The 16,830-nt window shown below is 34.6% G+C and overlaps 1 protein-coding gene and 1 long non-coding RNA gene across 4 annotated transcripts in view; one reads left to right on the top strand and one right to left on the bottom strand.

Moving 5' to 3' along the window:
- The window catches only part of LOC136856625 (thyrotropin-releasing hormone receptor-like), a 277,063-nt gene that overhangs the window by 72,338 nt on the left and 187,895 nt on the right, over positions 1–16,830 (bottom strand). For both annotated transcript variants that reach the window (XM_067134570.1, XM_067134571.1), the window contains one exon: positions 7,773–7,816. The gene's annotated coding sequence lies outside the window, so the exon portion shown is untranslated. The remainder of the gene's footprint in view (positions 1–7,772; positions 7,817–16,830) is intronic.
- The window catches only part of LOC136856628 (uncharacterized), a 409,387-nt gene that overhangs the window by 34,345 nt on the left and 358,212 nt on the right, over positions 1–16,830 (top strand). Inside the window, exon 2 of one of the 2 annotated variants that reach the window (XR_010858436.1) lies at positions 4,219–4,284. The exons of the other annotated variant lie outside the window; for it this stretch is intronic. This is a non-coding gene — a long non-coding RNA (uncharacterized lncRNA). The remainder of the gene's footprint in view (positions 1–4,218; positions 4,285–16,830) is intronic. 2 annotated transcript variants of the gene reach the window in all.

The following is a 16,830-nucleotide window of genomic DNA, read 5'->3' on the forward strand; positions in this document are numbered from 1 at the left end:
TATTCTCTTTCTTCCATCTTACTTTCCACCCTCCACTAACAACTGATTCATAGTGCAACGGCGAGGTTTTCCTCCTGTTACACCTTTCAGACTTTTTTACTCTCAATTTCCGTTTCGGCGCTGAATGACCTCATAGGTCCCAGCGCTTGGCCTTTGGCCAAAATTCTTTATTCCACATTCTCTTCTATATATAACTGCACAAAATCTTACACCTTTTCACTACGCGAAGAGTTCTAACTCAAGCAGAAGCGGGGACGTTGAATTCATTTCCTTTTCCGTAACTGGGTCATCAAGAATAATACACTCGGCATTTTTTACGTTTGTGCCGTTTCCGGTGAACTTGTTTGAAAGTACGAAGTTTCTCAACAAACCATTTAGCGGTGAAGTTCATGGAATTAAACGATTTAGCGAACTAACAGTCGGAAGATATATTTTCCTTTTTTGTATTTTGGTTACGATGTTCAAGTTTATATACATATGAATGTATATATATATATAATATATATATATGTATATATATACATGTATATATATGTATGCATGTATATATATAATGTGTATGTGTATAAACATACAGTATATATCTATTTATACCTCTTCCAGTATCTAACCATATTTCACTTTTCAGTTTATGAAATGGCATCGTGTGAAACTGAAACGCGCATATCCCTTGTATGCCATTTTCATTCTAAAGAAATAAATAAAAGTCGAAGGTAAATAAAAGTCTGAGATTTCCTTAGCATCGAGAACCACTTGCCTCGTTATCACCCGTGAGATGTATACACTCAACGCATAAATAAAGGTGGAGGAAGTTCATAAGAAAGTCGTAAAGATGTCAAAACATTTACTTTCAGGTGCCGAATATTACTCGACGTTTTTTACCCTCAGATGCTTGAGTAAACTTAGAAAGATATCTCAGTCTATAAGCAATCTGTACGTCCATATGCTTATCTTAATGGCACGCATATATGCTCAAGCACGGATGTATACAAATGCACTTATAGAGGTTTTGCAGTTTTTAAAGTTGGATTAAGCTTAATTACATTTTGTCGTGTATCCAAAAGTGAAAAGTGAGATGTGTCTCCATGTGATTGTTCGTCCGTGGCTCTTACCTCGTCGAATTTGGGAGGGATTCTGGTCAAACTTGGAAGGGATTCGGACCTAACTTGTGAGGGATTCAGGTCAAACTTAGAAGGGATTCAGGTCAAAATTGGGAGGGATTCGGGTCAACCTTGAGAAGAATTTGGGCCCAACTTGTGAGGGATTCGTGTCCAACTTGTGAGAGATTCGGGTCAAACTTGGAAGGGATTCGGGTCAAACTTGGAAGGAATTCAGGTCAAACTTGGGAGGAATTTGGGTCCAGCTTGTGAGGGATTCGGGTTAAACTTGGAAGGGATTCGGGTCAAACTTGGAAGGGATTCGGGTTAAACTTATGAGGGATTCGGGTCCAGCTTTGGAGAGATCGGGGTCAAACTCGGAAGGGATTCTGGTCAAAACTGGAAGGGATTCAGGTCAAAACTGGGGGGGATTCGGGTCAAACTTAGGAGGAATTCTGGTAAAATATTAAGAAGAGCAACAAATATTTAAGTTGCACCTTTATTTCAGAATATTTGATTGGGTACCTTACTATTTACTGACACTGGAAACCCCTCATGCAAATGGTGTTTGAAGGGCTGACCTTAGGCCATAAAATATGATAAGAAATTTTGGGGAAAATGAAGCTACTGAAGAAACCTAGTGGACTTCAAACATACATAAACACACACACAAACACACACACACATTTATGTACATATATTTAATTTTATATATATGCATATATATACACAATCATATATACTTACATACATATAATAAAAAACGAACCACGGTGATTTTATTCTAGCTCCTCTCTCTCTCTCTCTGTCTCTCTCTCTCAATTTGCGGGCAACTTTTTATAAAGGAATATTTATTTTTATATTTGTGTCTATTCCAGATAGTATGTCAGGGATGGATAAGTATATGAATGAATTGATGATAATATTTTAGAGTTTAATCACAAAGTCTTTCATTGTAAGGCACGACAATTTTACTAATTAATATGTATTTATATATTATATTTATTATATATATATATATATATATACTGTATGTATATATATGTATAAATATAAACATATATAAATATATATATATACATACATACATACATATATATATATATATATATATATATATATATATATATATATATATACATATATAAATATTCCTTTATAAAAGTTGTGCGGAAACCAAAATTGAGAGAGAGAGAGAGAGAGAGAGAGAGAGAGAGAGAGAGAGAGAGAGAAGAGAGAAAAATCACCGTGGTTCGTTTTTTTAGGAAACCCCCTTGCTTGCTTGTTCCAATCGTCGGAGGTGCGTAGTGCTTCTAGCTTTGATTTGTCTTTTTCCATTGTTTTGTTTGTTTTCTCCTGTTTTCCAATACAGTATTGAAAGAATACTCCACCGTTTCTTTTTCCAATCATTCGATTTTTTACTTCATGTGAAAAAATAACATCGGGACACCGACTGGTTTTTATAGGTTTTATATATACGTGTACATACAAATAAAGGCAATACCACTTAGCAGACTGATAGAAATATAAAAATAAGTTTACAAAGAAAGCTCGTATAAATGACAGATGGGGATTATAAAGGAAAATATTTACCTGGAATCCAAAAGTTGAAGAATTAGTAGACCTACAAAACAGGGGTTAATATTTAAGAGATTTTACAAAACTTTGTTGGATTCCAGGTACGTATTTTCCTTTATAATCCTCGTCTGTCATTTATACGAGCTTTCTTTGTAAAGTTATTTTTATATTTCGATCTGTCTGCTAAGTAAAGGACAGTCAGTCGAAAGGCCTAGCACCACTCCGTCGTTTCACTTTCCTTCGTGGCATTGCCTTTATTTATATATTCTTCACGTTTCATATTTTCGTGATTCAGTTATACATATGTATATATAATTTATTATATGTATGTATATATATGCATATATATGTAATTATATATGTATATATATGTGTGTGTGTATTTGTGTGTGTTTGTGTGTGTTTATGTATGTATTAAGTCAGCTTTTCTGAAATCTGACAAATTCAGAAGTTACAAGGAATCTATTATGCAATTCAAGATTTAATATTTAATGCTTGGTGTTATCCTGCCCAGAGACATATTGAATTAAATTAATCTAATTATATTAATGATCAGACGGCTATACCATATTTTGATATGAACAAATTTTCATATACGTATTTGTTCTTACTAAGAATATATGGTGACACGGGCAAAATATTAGAACAACAGAAGCACATAATTTGACTAAAGAATATATGCTTAATTCTCAACAATTATATATTTGCTGTTCCAAAAGATGCATTCGATATCTTTATTTACATATAAATAAATATAATTTAGCCTTGCTATCTCACTTTGGAAATGCTTTGCAAGACTAATCTTTCTGAGTTAAGAGCCAGACGCTTTCAGAGGCCATAAATATATCTTTTTTTTTTCGAGATCGAGGAGCGAAAGGATTGCAGTCCTTCACGCCCAAATTCTGATGCAAATATTTAGACAGCATTTTTAAGTTGTTCGAAAGGGGGGGAATGATTTATCTACCCGCTACACATCTCACTTTATCTCTTGTTATTCCTTTTGCACGCTCTCCATCCTATGCCCACGCCTGGCTGAAGAAGTATAATCAGGATTCTAACATTATACCCTGTAGGCATTCGTCTGTTTTGGATACAGGCTTATATAATGACGATGGTATTTTACCATTAGATGCTTCCTTAATCCATCCATCGTTTGTTATTTCCCATAGATTTTTCTCTTTAGGATCTTACTCAGTCTAAGAGGATGCAACCCGTCACTACCCTAAAACAATTCTCCTTTTGCTTACTTAAGTTTTTATCTATTTGTTTATTAACTTGTTAATATCATTTTTCTTTTCTAATGATTGAGGTCTCCTACTTTTATTTCCCATTACTTTCTGTTCCTGCTTTCTAATGAAATATACTTTGGAAGCTTGAATTTCAAGTCAGTGGACCCTGTGGTGGGCTTGTTCCATATGAATTAGGTTCATCCTCTCAATAATAATAATAATAATAATAATAATAATAATAATAGTAATATCACGAACTACATTTTCTCTGGGCTTTTCCATCAAGGGTCACTGAAGACGTTCTCTTCTGTCAGGTCTAATGAAGAAGAAGACGGGATATCTACCCTATAGGTTAAGGAAAAGATGACGGCGTGTTTAAGGTCAGTTGCGTGAAAATCGCCTTTTATTATATTCGGTAGTAGGCATGTTATTGCACAGCTAAAACTCCGGGTGACGTTGGTATATTTATGTCTGGATTATTCGGTTGTTTGCAGTGATGGTGTTTATAAGGAATTTTTTTCTGGCTGAAAAAAAAAAAAAAAAAAAAAAAAATAATATATATATATATATATATATATATATATATATATATATATATATATGTATATAAATCTACTAGTCACTTTTACCAGAAACATGTAATTGTAATAACATGTAATGCCCTCTTGGCTTCTCGAATTCTTCGCGCTTTTTGGACACGCTTGTCGCTACAAAGCCTTAAGATCCAAGTGCAAGAAATATGAAGGAATTGTGATGTCCTGTAGCGGGAAGCGAAACCAGGTTCCATATCACAACGTGGTCACGTTGCCGACCTGACCCCGCCGTGATTATGGAACCCGGGTTCGTTTCCCGCTACAGGACATCACAATTTCTTCATATTTCTTGCACTTGGATCTTAAAGCTTTGTAGTGACAAGCGTGTCCAAAAAAGCAAAGAATTCGAGAAACTAAGAGAAACTTAAGAAATTATTTATATATATATTATATATATTATATAATATATATATATATATATATATATATATATATATATATATATATATATTTGATTTTAAATCACGAAAAAGTATATATCTATTGTATATATGTATATATATATTTTTTTGTGATTTAAAATCAATATATATATATATATATATATATATATATATATATACATATATATATATATATATATATATATATATATATATATATATATATATATATATATAACTGTTCCATGTTCTTTCAACACACTGCACAAGAAAATATGTTGAAAGAACACGAAAGAGTTCGGTACGTTTTTCTTTTATTTCATTCCTGTGGCCTCTGCTAGACTTACTGTCGCATGCTCTCTCTCTCTCTCTCTCTCTCTCTCTCTCTCTCTCTCTATATATATATATATATATATATATATATATATATATATGTATCACACCAAAGCGATCATTAATTCTGAGAACCGATTATTAACGTCCATGGTTTGTTTATTCGTACCAAGTGCCCATTTATTTTCTTCACTGCCCAGTTGGGCAGTCTTCCACATGTGCAGCGAGTTTGTGTTTGCTTCCAAGAATTACCTTCGGACAAAGGTGGCTATTTCTAAGAGGGGGAAAAAATAAGAGGAAAACTAATATCAATATGGCTAGATGCTCTTTCCAGAGGAATTCCGAGTGCTATATCTATATTGTCATTTGTCATGTGCTCAACCGTATGTAAAGTGTGTATTAAAGTAGTTTAAAGTATTACGGATGTATCTAAGGATACATGAACATCTTTTTCGAATTTTCGTATCAAGCCGTAATTGTAGCGACAGGGGTAATGAAATGACTTGAACTGAGTTATTGTAGCTAAGGAATATTTAAAGAAATTTCATAGAATTTTCTCACGCGATGTATGGGAATGTTTTCATTCATATTATGAATGAAAACATTCCTATATATCATGTGAGAAAATTCTTTGAGATTTCTTTAAATATTTCTGAGCTACCATAAACCTCAGAAACATCTAAAGAAATTTCAAAGAATTTTCTCACACGGTATAAGGAAATGAAAACATTCCCTTATATCATGTGAGAAAATCCTTTGAAATTTCTTTAAATGTTTCTTAGCTACCATAAACCACATATTATGTATCGTGTGAAAAAGGGATTTATAAGGTTATCTACACTGGCGTGCGAGAGAGCCTTTTGTGGAAGAGTGATGTTACTAGGTAGTGGCAAAACGAAAATATAGCCAAAACGACAGTGACTGGATTTTCAGAAAGGTTTACTGATATTTAAATTTAAGCCAATCGGGTGGATCAAAATAGTTTCCAAATTCGACTTGACACCAGCGTTGATCAGTTCAGTGTTGCCACACTCTTCGTCTGCCCTTACTTCTTTACTGACGACTGAATTTTCAGCATTTATTTGGCGAAAACGAATGCCTTGTTCTCTGATGAAATTAATAAGCTTTCTGTATTTCCCTTTACTTCCTCTTACTTCTTCCTGGTGGACACCAAATTCTTTGGAAGCTTGAATTTCAAGTCAGTGGCCCCTTTGGTGGGCTTGTTCCGTATGAATGGGTTTCACCTACTGGGTAATAATTACGATAGTACAAGTAAAGGCTTCGTTAATAAACTGAATCATTCTGATGTATATGGTATTGTTTTATATAAGAAGCATTCGAGATTTCTTGTTTCAGACCTATTTATTCCAACAAACTTGATTTTCTTCTGAAACGTCTGTTATTTAATTAGAAAAAAAGTCAGTCAGTAATTGAAATGAGTATATACTAATACATTTATCATTGTATAAATCCAACAGAAGCCATAATTCCTCTATGAAAAAATCTATTAAGTAAGCTATTCAGATATTAATGATAAACCGTAATAAATGGTATTTCTCGAAGAGGTGATATTTTATACATTACATAAGTTATATTCATGAACACCGGTAAGAATTACGCATGACTTCATCTATAAAAAAAACCGTTTATCCCACCTGATTTTCATAATGCCACTTCTTTCTCTAATGACAGGTGGGTAATTAGAAAGAGCTTCGAAGCTTAACGTATCTTGAAAGGCCACATCCCTCAGATTATAGGATGCAAATGCAATCTAATTAGATTTCTTTCTGCTACGTTAGATTTCAAATTCGCCAAGCAGGTGGATTCTGCTTGACAGCTTTTCAAGGCTCGTGAGTGGCAGAATAGCTCAAGGATTTTTGAAAAAATTCCCATGTCCCTTCTAGCTTTTTTAAATGCATGAACAATCTGAATCGTCTTATACTTCCTTGGATTTTTAAAGACATTCTTAAATGGCATTTTTATTTTCACCTGAACCCCTCTAATGCATAGTTTCGACAATCGAATGCCGAAATTCGGTTAGGTTTTTTGTCATGTTTTCGTAGAGAATTTTTTTCTATTTATCTGTATATCTCAATTTAAAACGGGACGTTTTTTCTTTAGATTTCCCAACCATTAGTCTGCATCTATCTGCTGTAATGTTTAATAGTGCATCTTTTCAGTATTTCAATATATTCAGTGTATTTGTTTCGTTTGAATGCCCTCAAGTCCAATTTATCAATGTATATATATACAGTATATATATATATATATATATATATATATATATATATATATATATATATATATATATATATATATATATATATATATATATATATATATATATATATATATATATATTTTTTTTTTTTTTTGAGATAACTGGACACTTGATTTCTACCATTTCGTCCCAAAGTTGCCACGAAGTTCTTGACGCGATAATCTTCTTTCGAATTAAATAATTTAATTGAGATTAACACTTTCCATGGGGGATCGAACGCTGGTCCATCCAGGCAAGAGTAGGAAGGCACCATCACTCACGCCAAGAGTTTAACTTACCTTGAAACGAGCGAAGTTGGCGTCAGCTCAAAAACAGCAAACACCTGAAAGATAAGACGTCAATTGTTATTAAAAAAAATCTCATGCAGCACCCCATATCTCTCTCTCTCTCTCTCTCTCTCTCTCTCTCTCTCTCTCTCTCTCTCTCTCTCTCTCTCTCTCTCTCGAATATTCACGGGTCTTTGTCTAATATCTTCTCTTCCTCTCCAAGTTCCACGCAACTTCGGTGACAACACATGATTGCCATTAAACTCTTAATGAGAAAGCTCATGCATCGTGAAGGTATCACGGAATAACTTACTGTATTACATTATCCCTTTTTTTAATTCGACAAAGGGATTAGAACGTTTGGGTATTTTGAATAAGGATTGCACGGCATCACTAAAAAGTGTAAAAGTATATCCCTTCTTTGTGGTATGAGAATTAACTAGAGAAATTATTGAGAAAATGCGTAATGAATAGTATTTCGTAGATATAACATACAGTGATCATCTGATTACACACACAGAGATATATATATAACAGTTAGCATCTATATATATATATATATATATATATATATATATATATATATATATAAATATAATATTGTATATTTATGCAATATATACATACATACATACATACATACATACATACATACATACATACATACATACATACATACATACATATATATATATATATATATATATATATATATATATGTATATAGTGTTACAAAATTACTAGCCAATAAGTATATGCAGATGGAGGAACAGATCCCGAACATTTCATGAAATGAATTATTATTATTATTATTATTATTATTATTATTATTATTATTATTATTATTATTATTATTATTATTATTATTATTATTGTATAAAGAAGACACGGGAGATAACAAGAATTACAAAGTTTTCAGAATACTTATTATACTATCAGATGCATAGAAGGAATATGAATCAGAAAGTCAGATAGGAAACAGCCCTGTGGCACACCCATGACCTCGATAGGCTGTTTGTCACGGCTATAAAAGTCCCATGAATAATAATAATACCTCCCACGGGATCAAGACCTCCGGACGCAAACTGATGTTTTTGAGATTGTGAGGGAGGTCGTATTGTTTCCTGGAAGTGTTCTCGATTTAGAGTTATTATCCTGTTATGCGTTGGTTTTGCCTAAACTAGGGATAAAGTGATGTAAAGATATGTGGTGTAAGATGAGAAATTATCATTTTTTTTTAATCTTTCCCAAGCGATAAATAGAAAGGGTTGGAATCATGAAAGGTTTTTGTTTATAAAACATCTGCAAAAAAAAAAAATTATGAGATGAGCTGTTCAGTGAGAGTTAGAAACACTGGGAAAGACAGACACGTCGAAAACAGCGACCCCGACTAGGGATTAAGCTGAGAAGAAGAAGAAAATATGAAAAAGAGAATTGCAACACTCCTGATATGAAAATGCCACATTGTCACGAAAAAAGATGTATGACAGTTTGCATTTCAATTCTACTCCAGCTTAAATGACCCAAATAGACACCGTCTTAAACACAAGCAACATTTTAAAATTCACCATTCAGTCCGAAACACGAGCTCAACTTTAAAAATGCATTTCCCAACAGATGTTCATAATATCATCTGGCCGGCTGCTGACTGACTGGTAATTAAAAAGCGCTGTCAAGCTTAATACTCTTTGAGGGAGGCAGTTCGTCAGATTATGGGACGCGAATCCAAATGAATTTCATTTTTCGGGATTTCAGAATTTTGCTCGGGGCGAGGGTGGGTGGACTTGTTGTCTCTGGTAGTCGGGGTTCATCCGCTGTTTCGTCAGGACTGTGGACTCACTCATTCTTCTTTTTAACTTTTTACTTTCACCTTGAAATCAACCGGATGATGGTCTTCTGAGTTTCGTGTTAACCTTATCATTTCTATATTTATGTCGTCCTCATTGATAACTGTGTTTTGATAATTAACTCGCATTCTTATCTCTTTATTTATTAATTTTTTAATGTATTTTTTTCTTTTTTAATAAGGGGTCTCTTCTTTCTGAATTTCCCATTACTTCTGTTACTTCTATCTAATGATGAACACTATATTCTTTGGAGGCTTGAATTTCAAGTCAGTGGCCCCTGTGGGCATGTTCCTTATGAATAGGGTTCATATTCTGAATAATAATAATGATAATAATAATAATAATAATAATAATAATAATAATAATAATAATCAATTCTACTTGCTCTTGGTATCATCCAATCAATCAGTGCAACATTTTCTAAATCTTTAGGGTCCTCGTGAAATCAGTTGGTCCTACTTTCCCTTTTTATATATTTAGTTTCAAAACGTAATTATAACATTACTGTCATCCAACTTAATAACCATTTACATTAACAAGCGTCAACATTGCTGCTTGTCTTCCTCTCCTCTCTTCGCTTTGTTACTCTTTCATTTTATCTCTCGCCCGTAATCTCTTTTCATCCCGATTCCGTCCAGAGCTCCCCTGCAATAATATTCGGCCCTTTTACTTTTAAACCGCATTGTCCTGTAGCTGGTAGTTTCATGGTTGACAGACGGCTATTTAATATCCCGGAGGATTTGGAGGGGAATCCGGCGTGATTTCATTAACGTGCAAATTAGCTTCCTCTTTTTTCCCCTCGTAGGATGCTTAAAACTCGTCACATTTAGAAACCAGCAAAAAAAAAAAAAAAAAAAAAAAAAAAAAAAAAAAGGGGCGACAAAAACGACCCAAAACGTATGCAGTTTCGTGATTTGATAAAACGTTTTCCAGGGGCGTTAATCGTATGCAGTTTCGAACTGAATAGAACCTGTTACAGTGAGGCTAATTAGAATGGTTATATATAATTTATCTGTGATGATATCTGCGCCATTAAAGCCTTCTGTAAGGAAATATGTTGTATGGTGAAGTCAAAAGCGTACGTGTAGGTGATATAATCCCAAAATTGAAGTTTCATATCGGTCAGTATTAATAATTATCTAAAATGATAGGAAAAAAAGTGTGTACAAATTTTCTTTATTTGGAAAAGTTTACGAAATGTTTAGTGTCTCTTCTAGATAGACTAGTAACCGGTACAATCAAAAAGAGAGAGAGAGAGAGAGAGAGAGAGAGAGAGAGAGAGAGAGAGAGAGAGAGAGAGAGAGAGTCCTTAATATCATCCTTGCATCTTTAAAACTCACTTCAAATAACAATTTGATTTTGACAAGATCATGAGAGGAGTAGGAGGAGGAGGAGGAGGAGGATGTAGATCAAGAAGTGAAGTATGAGCAGTGACGTATGAAAGGTATACTCAACCTGAGATTAATGAGTCGAACGTAAAGCTTTAAAATCTATGACAAAGAAAGGTACTTATAGCATCCAAATATTATTCCCGAATTCTTTAAAGATTCAGTTTTAGATATATGATCAGAGCTCCTCGGAGTTTATTTTTATATGAAAATATAATCTAAGAATTTTTTTTATATCAGAGAGAGAGAGAGAGAGAGAGAGAGAGAGAGAGAGAGAGAGAGAGAGAGAGAGAGAGAGAGAGAGAGAGAGAGAGAATTTTTTTTATTTCGTAAAATTATAATCCAAGATTATGGAGATTTCTGGGAGAATCTTCCTGTTATTTTTAGTGGTATAGCTATTATTATCAAAATCATTATTCGAATAATGTCATATTTTAGTTTTAAAATTATTTGTAAATGATTGTCTTTGTGCTATCTACGGATTAGGCTAAAAAAGCTTCTTACAACACTTAATTACATATTTTAATTTTCCATTCCAAGTTTATCTAAACACCTACAGTCTTATTATATATCCTAAATACGGATCTTTTGGGAGGCACTATGAATCTGTTCGTTTCAAGATTAAAATCCGTCAGTTAATTCTTACCAGTATTTTATCTATTTTTTCTTTGGAGTAATAAAATTCCTCCCGGTTAGTGAAAATCCTTTCGAACTCAGTGTGTGTGTGTGTGGATGTGTGAGTGTGCTTACGATATCGCAGCGTTGTAGATGTATTTGTTCATGAGAGACTCTTAGACGCTCATCTTCCGAGTTTCATACTAACTTATTAATATGAGTTAGAAAAAAAGCCGCTTATTTTCATTTGCTAGGCTGAAGAGGTAATATATATCCCTGTGGTCTGCCTGCATCTTTCTCTCTCTCTCTCTCTCTCTCTCTCTCTCTCTCTCTCTCTCTCTCTCTCTCTCTCTCTTTGTACAACACGTTTACAAAGACCTTTCTCTCTCTCTCTCTAATTGCGACAGTGCTCCTGACACCAACCCCACCTCTCTCTCTCTCTCTCTCTCTCTCTCTCTCTCTCTCTCTCTCTCTCTCTCTCTCTCTCTCTCTCTCTCCTTGTACAGCACGTTTACAAAGGCCTCTCTCTCTCCCCTCTTAATTGCGACAGTGCTCCTGACACCAACCCCATCTCTCTCTCTCTCTCTCTCTCTCTCTCTCTCTCTTGTACAACACAACACGTTACAAAGATCTTTCTCTCTCTCCCCCTCTCTTAATTGCGACAGTGCTCCTGACACCAACACCCCCATCTCTCTCTCTCTCTCTCTCTCTCTCTCTCTCTCTCTCTCTCTCTCTCTCTCCTCTCTCTCTCTCTCTCTCTCTCTCTCTCTATTCATAGGCCGAAGACTTTACATCTTCATCACTGCCATGATTTCAGCAACTTCGGGAACAACACCTGATTGCCATTAAACTCTTAATGAGGAAGCATTTTTATCTGTGGAGCCTCCCAACTTCTTGCCTGGGAGCCACTGGAAGAAAATGAAGCAGTTACAACTTTGGGGTATTGCATATGACATGTCAGAACTGCCTCAGAAACCGCGATTTTGATTTTTGCTTCATTTTAATCACATACAGGGTGTTTTAATGCTTTCGGGCGGCTTTAACAAACGCAACGAGAGAGAGAGAGAGAGAGAGAGAGAGAGAGAGAGAGAGAGAGAGAGAGAGAGAGAGAGAGAGAGAGAGATTGACCTCCGAGCAGTTCTTGAAGCCTCAATTTACTTGCGGCGATGCATTTCGAAATAACAAAAACATGATAATAAATTTATTTTCATTAATTTTAATTAATGATTAAAGTCATCAAATCATCCTGGAATCATTGCAGACATTCAGAAATTATTTCAGTCTTATTGCCGTATTTTTTCGAATTGTATTTTTCCAAAATTGTTTTGTAAATGCTGTTTGCTTCAATGTCCGTTGTAGCAATTTCTGCGAATTATTTACCCTAAACAAAGATAAAATTGACAAAAGGTTAAATCAAGAATGTTAAAAGAGGTATTGCATTGTGGAAGATATATAGAATGCATAAATAAATAAAGTAATATATAGAAATAAATAAGGATGTAAAAAGAAAAATTTTTAATCGGGGTACAACTCATGAAAATCCAGATTTAGAAGACCTTAGAAGGTCTTAAAAACGGAAAAGTTCTAAAAGTAGAGGAAAAAAGGTAAGAAAGGAAGGAACTCCAAAGCCTGTTAAGGCAAGGGGAAAGAATCGGTTACCGAAGAGTTCAACTTAAGCAACGCAATGATTTGCAGATATTCCAGGGATGATGTTGGTCTGAAAGGTCTAAGAATTCCCTTGAGAGGTATGAATTTTCTAGAGCCTAGTAGAAAACGTGTTGTACAGAGACAGAGAGAGAGAGAGAGAGAGAGAGAGAGAGAGAGAGAGAGAGAGAGAGAGGCCTTTGAAAATGTGTTGTTTAAGTAGAGAGAGAGAGAGAGAGAGAGAGAGAGAGAGAGGAGAGAGGAGGGGCCTTTGAAAATATGTTGTTCAAGTAGAGAGAGAGAGAGAGAGAGAGAGAGAGAGAGAGAGAGAGAGAGAGAGAGGGCCTTTGAAAATATGTTGTTCAAGTAGAGAGAGAGAGAGAGAGAGAGAGAGAGAGAGAGAGAGAGAGAGAGAGAGAGAGAGGGGGATTTTTGAAAACATGTGCAAGTAGAAAGAGAGAGAGAGAGAGAGATTTGAAAACATGTTGTGCATTTGAAAACATGTTGTGAGAGAGAGAGAGAGAGAGAGAGAGAGAGAATGGAAACACCACGAAAACACTTCACCAGAATAAACCAGAATGTAAGTGGATCATGAGAAGTGAGACGTGATCGAAGGCACCAATTAGAAACCTCCAGCTCTCCGTATGAAAGCAAACATTTGCTGCCCTGATTTCAAGGTGCTGGAGAATCTCTCTGGACGAGATGATGTTCTCTGTGATGGAGAAGTCTCTTGCATAAGTAGGTCGATTGCGACTGTGCTCCTGACACCTAGCCCCCCTCTCTCTCTCTCTCTCTCTCTCTCTCTCTCTCTCTCTCTCTCTTCTTGTACAATACGTTTTCAAAGACCTCTCTCTCTCTCTCTCTCTCTCCCCTTGTACAACACGTTTTCAAAGACCCCCTTCTCTCTCTCTCTCTCTCTCTCTCTCTCTCTCTCTCTCTCTCTCTCTCTCTCTCCTTGTATAACACGTTTTCAAAAACACCCTCTCTCTCTCTCTCTCTCTCTCTCTCTTGTACAACACGTTTTCAAAGACCTCCCCTTTCTCTCTCTCTCTCTCTCTCTCTCTCTCTCTCTCTCTCTCTCTCTCTCTCTCTCTCTCTCTATGATAAAGCAGAACAGGTGCAATGAAAGAGATTATCTGCGATAAAAAACAGTGATGTTTATTTCATCAAGGATGTAATTTCCTAAGTGGTATTAAAAAAATAAATCACTAATAATGGCGAGACTTCTACCTTCCTTGTAAAGTAGAGGATAGTGAAAACAGAAGTGAGGATAGTTTTGAGGATAATGAAAATAGAAATGTGGATAATTTACAGACTAGAGTAACTGATACCAATTTCACTATTTCAAGTGCAGCTGTTGCTATTATCACCGCTACTTCTACTTGTAATAACTGCTAGTCATAATCGTCATCATCATCAGCATCATTATTATCAAAATTCTATATTTTACTCTACTCTATTCTAAAGCCATTCCAATCATTATACAATCTAATTCCGTAACAGGAGTCAATGCGCGAATACAATTGTCAAAAATAAATCTCGTAATAGCGCCATTCCTGTCACTCTCCATTCTAATTCCGGAACAGGAATCACGACACGAGTACACCTGTCAATCACATTAGTACCGGCAGCGGGAGCACTCGTACTAACAGTGCATCTTTAGTAAGCCGGATGCTTTAATACATATGAGATGTATTTTGTATAATAGAGAGACTACCTGCTCACAGTAGCCTCAGTAGACTCTACGGTGTTCGCTATGATAATTTCATTACTTCGGTGGTTGGCGCTGATTGATTGAATCTACTATGTATTATTATTATTATTATTATTATTATTATTATTATTATTATTATTCAGGAGATAAACCCATATTCATATGGAACAAGCCTACAAGGACTGTTGACTTAAAATTCAAGACTCCAAAGAATATGATGTTCATTTTAAAGAAGTTATAGAAGATAATACGAAAAACAGTAAGAAGTGATCAATTATTAAAAAAAAGTAAATGTAAGTCAATAAATTAATGAATAAATAGAAAGAAATATTAGTAAATTAGTAAAATTCTATCTGGCGTTGCGACAACTATAGTTATCTTCATAAAAAATATGCATAGATTGTACTAGGTACCGTGGCTATCTTAAGACTTCGGGTTGGAGACATCAGGCACATTACCCAAGCAAAACTACGAGTATAACTGATAAGTGCTTCTGCACCAACAAGGATTGTGACCTTGACCACCCTGCTATCAAAAGACATTGTGATATTTATTGTTCAGATGGAATCCGCCAAAGATGACAATGTCTTATTTCCGAAGGATAAAAGCATTGAGAAATTCAGTCAAATTTCAGAGTAATTTCTCTGGGCCTTTCATTTCAAGCACAAAAATTCACCGGATCCCTAATTGAATTTCTCTTTTACGAAAGGATGATGTAATCCCTAGAGGCAGGGGCGATGTGAACCTACAACTTATTTAAATGTGACTCTCTTATTTCTTTACCTGTTTTTGTTTTAGTATTACTTATTTGCAAAGTGCATACGCGTTTGATCTGCAGGATTCTTTGGGACTTATAAATCTTGTTATGGAAATTTAATGTAGTCTCTTATATTACAGTTTTGCCCAGTCATTAAATTGAAAAAAAAGTTAATGACAGGTAAAACTGTAATATAAGAGACTACACTAAATTTCCTTAACAAGATTTATAGGTAGCAAAGATTCCTGCAGAAATCAAATGCGTAAGCACTATGCAATAAAGTAAGTAAAGAAATAAAAGAGACCCATACTTAAATAAGTGGCAGGTTCATATCTTTCGTAAAAGAGAAATTCAGTTAGGGATCCGGTGAATTTTTGCGCTTGAAATGAAAGGCTCATAAAAATTACTTTGAAATTTTACTGAACTTCTCGATGCTTTTATCCTTCGGAAATAAGGCACTGTCATCTTTGGCGGATTCCACCTAAACAATAAATATCACCAATATCTTTGATAGCCGGGTGGTCAAAGTCACTGTTTGTCGTTGTTTATAAACCGGACCGTGGTTCGAATCCTTATCGGTGCCGAGGCACTTATTAGTTATAGTTTTCCCTGGGTGTAAGTTATTCCAAGGGTATAGTGAATTCGATATTAGAAGATATTTGTGGTATAATATTTAAGATCTATTTATATATATGTATGCAAATATCTAGAGTACTATATGTATGTATGTACGTATATATATATATATATATGTATATATACATACACGTACATATAGTACTGTAAAGGAAACGACTCCCCACCAAATTTATGTTAATAATATAGCATACATACATACATACATACATACATACATACATACACACACATAGATACATATATATAAATATGTGCATATATATATATATATATATATATATATATATATATATATATATATATATATATATATATATATATATATATATATATTATACAGTGGCTGTGGCCCCCTGCGGATTATGAATAGAAATTCGCTGCGTGAAATTGTTCTGTTTTGCACCTGGAAATTCTGCAAAAACACGTGACCCTTTGAGAGCAATTTATTTCCGACGTGCAAAGAGAC

The sequence above is a fragment of the Macrobrachium rosenbergii genome, chromosome 36, assembly GCF_040412425.1.
Source record: "Macrobrachium rosenbergii isolate ZJJX-2024 chromosome 36, ASM4041242v1, whole genome shotgun sequence".
Classification (NCBI taxonomy): Eukaryota; Metazoa; Arthropoda; class Malacostraca; order Decapoda; family Palaemonidae; genus Macrobrachium; species Macrobrachium rosenbergii.